This window comes from Mus caroli, chromosome 2 (genome assembly GCF_900094665.2).
Source record: "Mus caroli chromosome 2, CAROLI_EIJ_v1.1, whole genome shotgun sequence".
Lineage (NCBI taxonomy): Eukaryota > Metazoa > Chordata > Mammalia > Rodentia > Muridae > Mus > Mus caroli.
Genome location: NC_034571.1, coordinates 63,343,926 through 63,355,350, shown reverse-complemented (window position 1 = coordinate 63,355,350; position 11,425 = coordinate 63,343,926).

The following is an 11,425-nucleotide window of genomic DNA, read 5'->3' as shown; positions in this document are numbered from 1 at the left end:
AAAGAAAGGAAGGAAGGGAGAAAAAAAGAAAAGAAAGACAGACCGAGTTGCCACACTCAGCCTGGTTCCTGGAAGCAAGGAGTCTGTGCCACGTCAAGGCGCTGTGGTTCTCAGGGGGTGTAAATCTACCTCAGCATAGCAGCAGTCATAAAAACTGGGAGTTGCTTTAAATGCTGAGAAAAATCCTGGGGTCAAAGTCATGAAACCAACAGAGACAAAAAAGAGGAAAAAAAAGAGAATAGCAAGTGACAGGAACCTGCCTAAACAAGGAGGGAGGGAGGGAGGGAGGGAGGGAGGGAGGAAGGGAGGGAGGGAGAGAGCATAAGCACCAGGGAGTTTTCAGGATAGGATATTAAGAAGTGAGAGGGATGACTGAGATAGAGTACCAAGTGACTCAATGGTCTGAGAAAAAGAATAATAACAGACACTTGAGTCCTAGAAGGACTCTTTAGAGCTCCTCAGTGTCTCGCAGACCTGACTCACACCTTGAACAAGAATCTCTAACACAATACAGGAGGCAGATCTGAACAACAGTCTTCTCTCCGGTTGTTCAGGTTGTAGCTACTTATCTCAGAATCAAACAGATGAAATTTCATTTTAAAAAAAATCAGGGGGAGGGGACTGCTAGTGATGAGTGCGAGGAAAGCACATTACACACATGTACAAAAGTCACAACAAAACCTGTTACACTTATACACTGAACACTCACCACCTAACAATTACAGATAGGTAATCGGATAGTTCCTAACTAACATTCTGATAAACTGCCTGCTTTTTTTTTTCCTTTTTTTTTCCAGGATGTATAATTAGTAACATATGCGATTATAGCTTTAATATACATATAGATATAATATACATATATATACATATATATTAGTTTCACTTATGTATATTATTTGTTGGTTTGAAAATGTATAATAACTACTTACTGGCATTTTTAAACATAAAACATTTAGACTTGACTCTCATCTATGTTAATTCATCTCAATTAAAATTTATAGGATGTTTTGTGTCATTTCACAGATCTTTTATCAAGGATTCCCAACTTGATAAAGTCAAAATCTCATAATGCCAACATTTAAAAATTATGTTATCCATACAATTTAAAAGTGATTAAAAGTGAGGCTTCTTTTTTTTTTTTTTAAGATTTATGTTGGTACATTGTAGCTGTCTTCAGACACACCAGAAGAAGGCATCAAATCTCATTACAAATGGTTGTGAACAACCATGTGGTTGCTGGGAATTGAACTCAGAACCTCTGGAAGAGCAGTCAGTGCTCTTAACCACTGAGCCATCTCTCCGCCCCTGAGGCTTCTATTTTCAACAAATGGAGCTGGTTCAACTGGAGGTCAACACATAGAAGAATGCAAATTGATTCATTCTTATCTCCCTGTACAAAGTTCAAGTCCAAGCTTGGTCAAGGACCTCCACATAAAACCAGATACACTGAATCTAATAGAAGAGAAAGTGGGGGAAAGCCTTGAACAGAACAGAACACTAAGGGCTTCTGCTCTAAGATCAAGAATTGACAAATGGGACCTCATGAAATTGCAAAGCTTCTTCTGTAGGGCAAAAGACACTGTCAATAGGACAAAACGGCAACCAACAGACTGGGAAAAGATCTTTACCAAGCCTACATCCCATAGAGGGCTAATATCTAATACATACAAAGAACTCAAGAAGTTAGACTCCAGAGAACCAGATAACCCTATTTTAAAAATGGGGAACAGAGCTAAACAGAGAATTCTCAGCTGAGGAAACTTGAATGGCTGAGATGCACTTAAAGAAATGTTCATCATCCTTAATTATCAGGGAAATGCAAATCGAAACGACCCTGAGATTCCACCTCACACCAATCAGAATGGCCAAGATCAAAAACTCAGGTGACAGCAGATGCTAGAGAGGATGTGGAGAAAGAAGAACTCCTCCATTGTTGGTGGGATTGCAAGCTGGTACAAGCACTCTGGTAATCAGTCTGGCAGTTCCTCAGAAAATTGGACATAGTATTACCTGAGGGCCCAGCTATACCACTCCTGGACATATACCCAGAGGATGCTCCAACATGTAATAAGGACACATGCTCCACTATGTTCATAGCAGCCATATTTATAATAGCCAGAAGCTGGAAACAACCCAGATGTCCCTCAACAGAGGCATGGATACAGAAAATGTGCTTCATTTACACAATGGAATACTACTCAGTTATTAAAAACAATGACTTTATGAAATTCCCAAGCAAATGGATGGATCTAGAAAATATCATCCTGATGATATTTTCAGTCACAAAAGAACACACATGGTATGTACTCACTGATAAGTGGATATTAGGCAAAGAGCATGGAATACCCAACTCATGGACCACATGAAGCTCAAGAGGAAGGAAAACCAAAGAGTGGATGCTTCAGTCCTACTTAGAAGGGGGAACAAAATAATCAAGGGAAGTAGAAGGTGGGAGGGACTTAGGAGGAAGAGAGGAGGGGAAGGAGAAAAAAGGGGGGAAGAATCAGGTATGGAAAGAGATGGAGGAAATGTACAGAAGGTCAGGAAATTGAACAGAGGTGTGTAGCAATGGGGGATGGGGTACTGGGAGTAGCAACCAGAAAGTTTCAGCTGCCGGGAAAGCAAAAGTCTCCCAGGACCCCACAGGGATGACATTAGATGAAATATTCCACAAAGGGAAGGGAGAACCTGTAGAGACCATATCCAGAGGTTAGGCATGGCCCCCTGGTTGAGGGATGGGGCCACTCACCCATCTCCAAAATTTTAACCCAGAATTGCTCCTGTCTAAAGGAAATACAGAGGCAAAGAGTGGAGCAGAGACTGAAGGAAAGGCCATCCAGAGACTGCCCCACCCAGGGATCCATCCCATTTGCAGACTCCAAACCCAGACACTATTGCAGATGCTAAGAAATGCTTGCTGATAGGAGCCTAATACAGCTGTCTCCTGAGAGGTTCTGCCAGGTCCTAAACAAAACAAATGCAGATGCTCACAGCCAACCATTGGACTGAGCACAGGGATCCCAAAGGAGGACTGAAGGAGCTGAAGAGGCCTTATCTGGCATCAATGGTAGGAGAGGCCCTTGGTCCTGTGAAGGCTTGATGCCCCAGTGTAGAGGAATGCTAGGTTAGTGAGGCAGGTGTGGGTGGCCGGGTGGGGGAGCACCCTCATAGAAGCAGGGTAGGAAACTTGGAAAGGGGATAACATTTGAAATGTAAATAAAGAAAATATCCAATTTGTAAAGTTAAAAAAAAAAAAGTGAGACTTCTAGGGATAGAGGATGGCTCAGTGGTTAAGAACATTTGCTACTCTTTCAGAGAATGGGATTTCATTCCCTAGCACCCACCAGGTAGCCCATAACCACCTGTAACCCCAGTTCCAGGAAATTAGATGTCCTCTTCTGGTCTCTGCAGCTGCCAGGCACACCTGTTGTACATGTAGGCAGTACACTCGTCCACATAAAAATAAAAATAAATAATCTTTAAAAAATTTAAATCTCCCTTAAAAAAATTTAAGTGTTTACCAAATACCTTCAGCTGGTGGTTCTACAGTTTGAAAGGCATGTTCCCCTCAGCCCTGTTGAGCCTCAAGCAGAAACACCTAGTGCTAAGACAGCCACCATCCAAGGCCACGAGTGAAATACAATACGGAGCATGTGTGTTTTTTCCTGTGAATTCCACGGGCGACAACAGTGCAGTGTATAGTCCAAGAGCACAGAACTGAGGACTGAATGAATATCCGTATCACAACAGAATGCTAAGGGTGATGAATATGCTGAGCCCATAGTTTTATTGTCATACAAGATGAGTGATGAATTCAACTGTCACGCTGTACCCCACAAATACACAGTCATTGTGTATTTATTGAAAGTGACAATGTATCCCGACCATGGACTGCCCTCCCTCTCCTCTTCCCAGTGCATCACACACACACACACACACACACACACACACACACACACACACAACTTCACTTTTCTTCAGAAAAGAGAACCTCTTGAGAATATCAACAGGACATGACATAACAAGATGCAATAAGACCAGGCACAAACTTTCCTGTCAAGCCTGGGCTAGGCAAACTAGTAGGAGGGAAAGAGTCCCAAGAGTGGGCAAAGGAATCGAGACACTCCCCCATTGTTAGAAGTCCAACAAAACCCTCCAAGCTAAACAACCACAGCCTATGTGCTCCGTGATAGCTACATCAGTCTCTGTGAGCCCCTATGAGCCCTACTTAGTTAATTCTGTGGACCCTGTTCTCCTGGTGTCTTATCCCACTGGCTCCTCAATTCCACCCCCACCCCCAACCCCCCCGCAGGATTCCCCAAGCTCCTCCTAATGTTTAACTGTGGGTCTCTAAATGCCAGTTAGTTTAGACTGCCACCAGGACTCTCCTGAGATGAAATTCAAGTCATTCCCCCCACTCCTTTCCTAATGGAATATCAGTCCCTAAATGTACTGGAAAGGAGAAATGTAAAGATGGCAGTTTGTAAACACACATGATTGGTACAGCCCTGCTCTTGTGTCTTTCCCAACCTCTGTCCTCCGGGAAGCAGAGAAAAGCCCAACCTTCAGCTTCCACAGCAGGAGGGAGGCAGGCTCTGCCTCATTGCAGCCTAGGTTAAGTCCCTGATCTTGATCAGCCTGAATGGAAAGATAGGCGCAGAGAGGACCTAGCTAAATCTTCCCACAGAAGTGAAACATGGTGGGGTCAGGGAGCAGCGTCCTCACTCCGAGGAGGAGGTGTGGGCTTGGAGGCTTCGGACGTGAAGTTAGATCTGATCAGGCCTTGAGGGACCAGAAGACCAGTGCTGCGTGAGTAGCGGTGTGTGGAGGAATAGGCAGGAGGGGAAGTAACCAGAGTTAGAAAGAGGAAGTAATGAGAGCTAGACTGTTGACAGGAGGGACCAGTGCAGGGCTGGGAGTCCAAGTTCGCCAGTGTGGAGACCCTTGAGAGGCCAAAAACTAAAGGCAGGGGTGAGTCTCACCACAGCCCAGTTCATTACCAACCTAGGAAATATTCCAGCCTGGGCATCACTAAAGCCCTTTTCAACTGATCTTCATTTAAACACTGAGCCCTGTCTTCCTTATTCAAGACTGAGGAAATTTTTTACCCTCCCTTTCTCAACCTCCCTAATGCTGTCACCCTGTAATACAACTGTATTATGTTCTGGTGACCCCTCCCCCAACCATAAAATTATTTTGTGGCTAATTTTACTACAGTTATAAATCAATGTAAATATCTGTTTTCCTATGGTCTTGGGTCTTTTTAAAAGATTTATTCTTCTCTCATACAATACATCCTGACCACAGGCTCCCCTCCCTCCTCTCCTCCCAGTGTCCCCTCCCCCACATCCTCCCTACGTTCCTCTTCAGAAGAGAGAGATCTCTCAGGGATATCAACCAGAGGTAGCATAAACCCTGTGAAGGAGGTCATGACCCACAGGTTGAGAGGTGCTGCCCTAAGGCATCCTCTAAAGCCATAATACATAAAATACACTTCTGTTTCAGTACTACCATATTTTATTGAGACATGCGTTCTCTTCCTCTTCCATCTGGAAAATATTTTAAAATAAGAAAGACCCAGTGTAGCCGGGCATGGTGGTGCACGCCTTTAATCCCAGCACTTGGGAGGCAGAGGCAGGCGAATTTCTGAGTTTGAGGCCAGCCTGGTCTACAGAGTGAGTTCCAGGACAGCCAAGGCTACACAGAGAAACTCTGTCTCGGGGGAAAAAAAAAAAGGAAGAAGAAAGACCCAGTGTAATTGTATGTTCCTAGTACCAAATACAATAACTAGCCCATAAATAGCCCATGCAATGCATGTGCATTGAATAAACGTTGGTGGCCGTGTCCTTGTTTTCAGTGTCATTTCCTGGCCACTGCTCCCAGCACAGTGCTTTGGCTCACAGTCAGTAGTCAGTGACTGTCTGATGGAACTTACACTAGAGAAGCAGCTAAGATAGTTACAATGACTTTTCCAAGTCTTTAGCATACAACTCCAAAGGTATGCATTAGAGCCCAATGAACTTAAATGTCTCAGCTCCACAAGGCCTCTTTCTTATCTATGTCTTAACATTAGAGGCACATGCAAGATAGATTCCTGACATTCAAACTTCCTTTCAAACCACCCCAACATGATTAGCATGAGTCCATTAGAATCTGCTTCCACAGGACACAGGCAAAGACTTTCCCCAAAACATAGGAAGCCTTAAGGCAAATGGAACACAAAGCCACACAGACCCAAGCCCGTGTCCCAGCTCCATTGCTCAGTTTGCTCTCAGGCTCCTTCCCCTCTTTAAGCCTTGGCGTCTTCATGTAGAGCATACAGATAATAAAGGTACTCACTGTGTGAGGTTCTTGTAAAGATTAAAATGAGAGGTCATGACATTTTAAACCATTAAAAGAATGTGTATTGCAGGAGGCCCTTAACAATTGTCACCGCTTTCCCCTTCCATATATGCTTACAATGTCACTGGCTTGGCACATGTTCGTCCACGTAAAGACAGGCATGAGAGAAACCACATTTGAATGGTTTAAAAAACAACTTTGAAAACATCTTTTAATTGCTCCGGGGGAAGGTCATTGTCTGGCTCCTTTAAGAAGAAAAAGACAGATTTTAGCTTTTAATAATAACAGCTGAGCTTCCTGTGAGAGTATAGCAACCTGGTTACCAGGGAAATGTTTTGTTTTTCTTTTCTATACCGAGAAAGAAGCAATCATGTATTTACACGTCAATTTAGATGTCTGTCGTGTTTTAAGGGCTTTTGTTCAAAGGTGGGTAAAGAAAAGGTCAGATCAGCCTCTCATTACAAAACAAAACAACCCAGAAAGAGCAACGAAAGACTGAAGCTCCAAGTAGGCAGGTGAATGCTGTGTCGGCCTCAGCCACAGAACAGGAAAAATGTGGCTGTCACACTTAGGACATGGCTTGCATAGCACCGTGAGATTCACACAGCTAGTGGGCAGCGGCAGCAGTCCTGTGGCTTTAGAGCAGGGTTTACAGGATGTGAACTGAGTTGTTTCTTCCCTTCACCTCCTTACACAGCAGCACAGTGCTAGGCACATTGCTTGGCTTTAAAATCGGAGGAGCAGCTTGAAGCCCTTCTTCATTTCCTAGCACTTGAGTGACCTCAGCCATCTTGTCTAGTCTTTCTGTCACATATGAAGAGGAATAAATGAAATCACTTACCCCCACGGACTGGACTTCAAGGCACTCTTAGAAACATCCACAGGCGTAATAATGTGAGGCCAAGGAGATGGGACAACATTTACCATCAAGCCTGGTGACCTGAGTTAAATCCCTGGGATCTGCACTGTGGAAGGAAAGAGCCAGAGTCGACAAGCTGTCCTCTGACCTCCACGCAAGTGACCCCGCACCCCACCCACACCTCCACACCAGTTTTGAAGAAAGAAACAATGTGAATACATCTGGCACATGGTACAGCCAAGTACAAATATTATCTGTGGTACTGCAAAATGTAATGACCACAATGTAGTTAAACACTCATATTTCAAGGGTATAGTTTTTGTATTTATAATGAAAGTAAGCATATTCAATAAACTCACTACAATTTACCCAAAGTGAATAATGTGGGTCAACTTTGGGCTCTGGTGTCTGTTTAGGCACCACCTGGTGGCATTTAAAAATAAAGCAAGCGTGCTGTTGAGCAGCTACAGAAATGCAGTAGGAAAACTGCGTTTGGAACACAGGATAAGCAGAGCTCAAACAGAGGTCTAGACTTACAGGAGCTGGTAGGGGACTTGACAAGCTTAGGACCAAATCTGCGAAATGAACCCAGGCACCATGTTCTAGGACCTGGAGCAGCCGCCACACTCCTTGGCTCAGCTGTTAGCAAAAGAGAAGAAGGAAACCCTCTCTTTTTAACTCTTTACTAACCAGCACACTACACAGCAAGGGCATCCAATGCACCAAAGGGAAGGTCTGGAGAAAGATGCACCGGGAGTAAAGGGCTTTGAAAGGAATTGTGCAATCCACATAGGTCTCTCTGTGCTTTTATTGTGTTACCTCCCCCACCCTCACCCCCTATTGGCCAATTCAAGTTTGTCCTTTGAACACCAACCCTGTGGCAATTGAAGTAAGTTAACAGGTGCTAGCCTGGGAGAAATTAAAAAAAATAGTGCATCTCTATGGGTCCTAAGTCACAGGAAAATTAACCTAGGCCCAGGTGACAATAAAGGCCTGAAAGTTCAGGCAGTGTGTGGAGGACACTTAAGCTGTGATCTGCTCTCACATGTGTCTGTACTGGACTCAGTTGGTGTTCACCCACCTTCAGCTACTTAAATGCATTCACCTCCTAGCAAAATGGGCATTCATGTGAAAAACATGCCCCCCAGAAGACCGTAGTTTTTAATCTGTTGGCCTTCAGGGTTGGCTGGTTGATTTGGTTGGTTTTTGTTTTGTTTTGTTTTTGACTTGTTTTGTTCTGTTTTGCATGGTCCCAGGGACAGAGCATGCTCAGAAAAGGACTTGCTCATCACTCATTTTCCCAACAGTGTGAGGATATTTGGGAAACAGGTGGGATATTTAGCACTATTAGTAAGCTTCACAGGTTATGGTTGGGTTGGGCTTCAGTCCCTGTGAACTACAGAAACTCTTCCAGGCAGTTAGTCAGTCTTGGCCCTTCCTTTCTCACCGTCTTTCACTGACACAATGCTGTGAAGTAGGAGTTAATACGATCCTTATTTTTGCAGTCTCCAGAAATAGGGACGGTGGGCTGGACTTGCAACAGTGGAGTGGAGAGTAACCCTAGCTGAAGCCAGGACTTGGACTCCATCTTAGGGTGCTACTTGGTGGAGGGAGTCCTTGGTAAAGTCTCACAGGCACACATGTGCTCCTCCAAAAGGCATCCAATAGAGACACTGGGAGAAAAACCATAAAATAGTTATTGAAAAATATTTTTAGGGAAATAGGATGCACAAACTTGGCTATCTGTAGCAACGAGAGCACTGTGAGAAGGCTTCCTTCCTACACTTGATTTGGGGAATCATATTCCTTTCTGGAGGGAATGTTAAAGAGTAGAGATTCTACAATGGTCCTTGGAACCCAGTGATTTAAAAATAGTGGAAAGCCTTTGGAGGCTTAACAGAGATAAATCCATGATTTGGTAGAAGATTGGTTAATATGAAACAAAGGTCTTTAAGAGTGTTTTCTTATGAAACAAAACATCATCCTAGGGAAGAATTAAAGACTTTACTAGCATTGAACTTGGCCTTCATTTTAGTTAGATGTAAGTAGACCCACTGGCAGAAGCCCCCTGAAAGCCCCCCCCCACACACACACACACATACACTGCTGCATGAGGTCAGGCATAGATGTCAGCATCCTGAAATGACACAGAAGGAGAAACGTCAGTGTTGGGAATTCCCTGGGAAACACTGAAACCAACTCTTCTGTGATGTTCTCTGCAAAAATAACCTTGCAGCCTAATATAGCTGTCCCCTGAGAGGCTCTGCTAGTGCCTGACAAATACAGAAGTGGATGCTCACAGCCATCCATTGGACTGAGCATGGGAAGGAGCTAGAGAAAGGACCCAAGGTGCTGAAGGGGTTTGCAGCTCCATAGGAGGAACAACAATATGAACCAGTAGTACCCCCAGAGCTCCCAGGGACTAAACCACCAACCAAAAGAATACACATGGAGAGACCCATGGCTCCAGTTGACCTAGTCGGTCATCAATGGGAGGAGAGGCCCTTAGTCCTGTGAAGGCTCTATGCATCAGTGTAGGGGAATGCCAGGGCCAGGGCCAGGAAGCAGGAGTGGGTGGGTTGGTGAGCAGGGGGAGGGGGAAAGGGATAGGAGGAGGGTGGTTTTCGGAGGGGAAACTAGGAAAAGGGAATAACATTTGAAATGTAACTAAAGAAATATCCAATTAAAAAAAATAATAACCTTGCTATTGTTCAGATAGTACGTACTCGGAGGACCTTAAAGCCAAACTTTAATTTTTTTTTTTAAACAAGGTGCAGATTAATTCACATCATTTGCACTTGCATTTGGTATTGGTTTGACCTATCTCTTCATTTTCTGTTTTAGGTTATCCTGGATTACGATCTACACTGACTTTTAGTTCATGAACAAACTTTCTTCTGGAATCTTCCCCCACTTGTTTATCCACCACTGTCCAATTGTCTCCCAGTGAAGTGAGGCTGACTAAAGAGACCCTTCACGGGCTAGTACGGATGTGACAAGTCTCTGACCTCTCGCAGTCATGCCAGCCAGGGACAGACTTTCCTCTCTTCTTTAAGGTGGGGATGAGAGCAAAGAAGCAAGCAAAAAACAACTGTGCTGGCAAGGCAGACAGTGGGCACTGAAGAATAGCGTGTACTGTTTCTTTTTCTTATAACATACAGGCATCATCTCTTGGGAATGGAATGCCAAGGTCTCGGTGTTCTAGTCTCTCTCCGAAAGAGGGTACCATTCTGGGAACCCAGATAAAAGAAATATTGTCAAATGGCCATGAAGATGCCTCAGCTAGATTGCCTAACAGCCTTCTCCCACACCATGCCTGTAGGTGCTGACGTTTCTGCCTTATATTGTATTAAGTTGTTCTATTCTCCTTGCTGTAACCAAATGCAACCCAAAGGCAGAGAAGTGTATTCTGGCTCACAGCTCAGAAAATGGGGAGGCGTGGCATGAGATTGGGAGCAGTCTGGTCCTTGGTGCCACACAGCAAGCAGGGGCAAAGCAAAGCTATGGTCTGCTGGCTCTCTCTCTCTCTCTCTCTCTCTCTCTCTCTCTCTCTCTCTCTCTCTTTTCCAGTTCTATTCATTAGGCGACCTCAGCATGCAGGATGAAGTCACCTATGTTCAGCGTTTGTCGCCACCCGCCCTCAGTTAACTTCTCTTTAAACTGTACCTTAGTGATACCCTAGGTTTTCAACACAGAGTTAGTTTCACAATGGAAGTTAGCCATCCTAAGTTAACCCCTTGTCACCAGGACACCCAAACATAGCCCACAGCAACTGTACTTTTCCTAGCACTTGGTTTTCTGAATGAGTGAATGAGCGTGCCTCTTAGGTCTGCTGCACATTTTCCTATTTGAAGTGTGTTGATAAGGGGCTCTATGCATATGCATGGTGAGCCTGTATGACTCTTCCACCTCTGCTGGAGGCCATTCACATTCAAGCCACCTCTGCATTGAGCTATGGGGGTGCAGTGAAACCTGGCTGAGTGTCAGGCTGGCCCTTGATCCTTCCTGGTATGCTCAGAATTCCTCCTTTCTTCCACTTCTCATGCCCCCCATGAGAATTGGCTAATTCAAGCACCTGATCCCAGACATCAGGCTGAAAACTTCTGATGATGGCGATCAAAGGAATTAAAGGAGATAAAGGTCATTCTCTTTGGGAGTGTTTTCCCCAAATAATGTTTACTTCAACAATTAAAGTGTTGCTATGACAGTCATTGAGAATGTGTT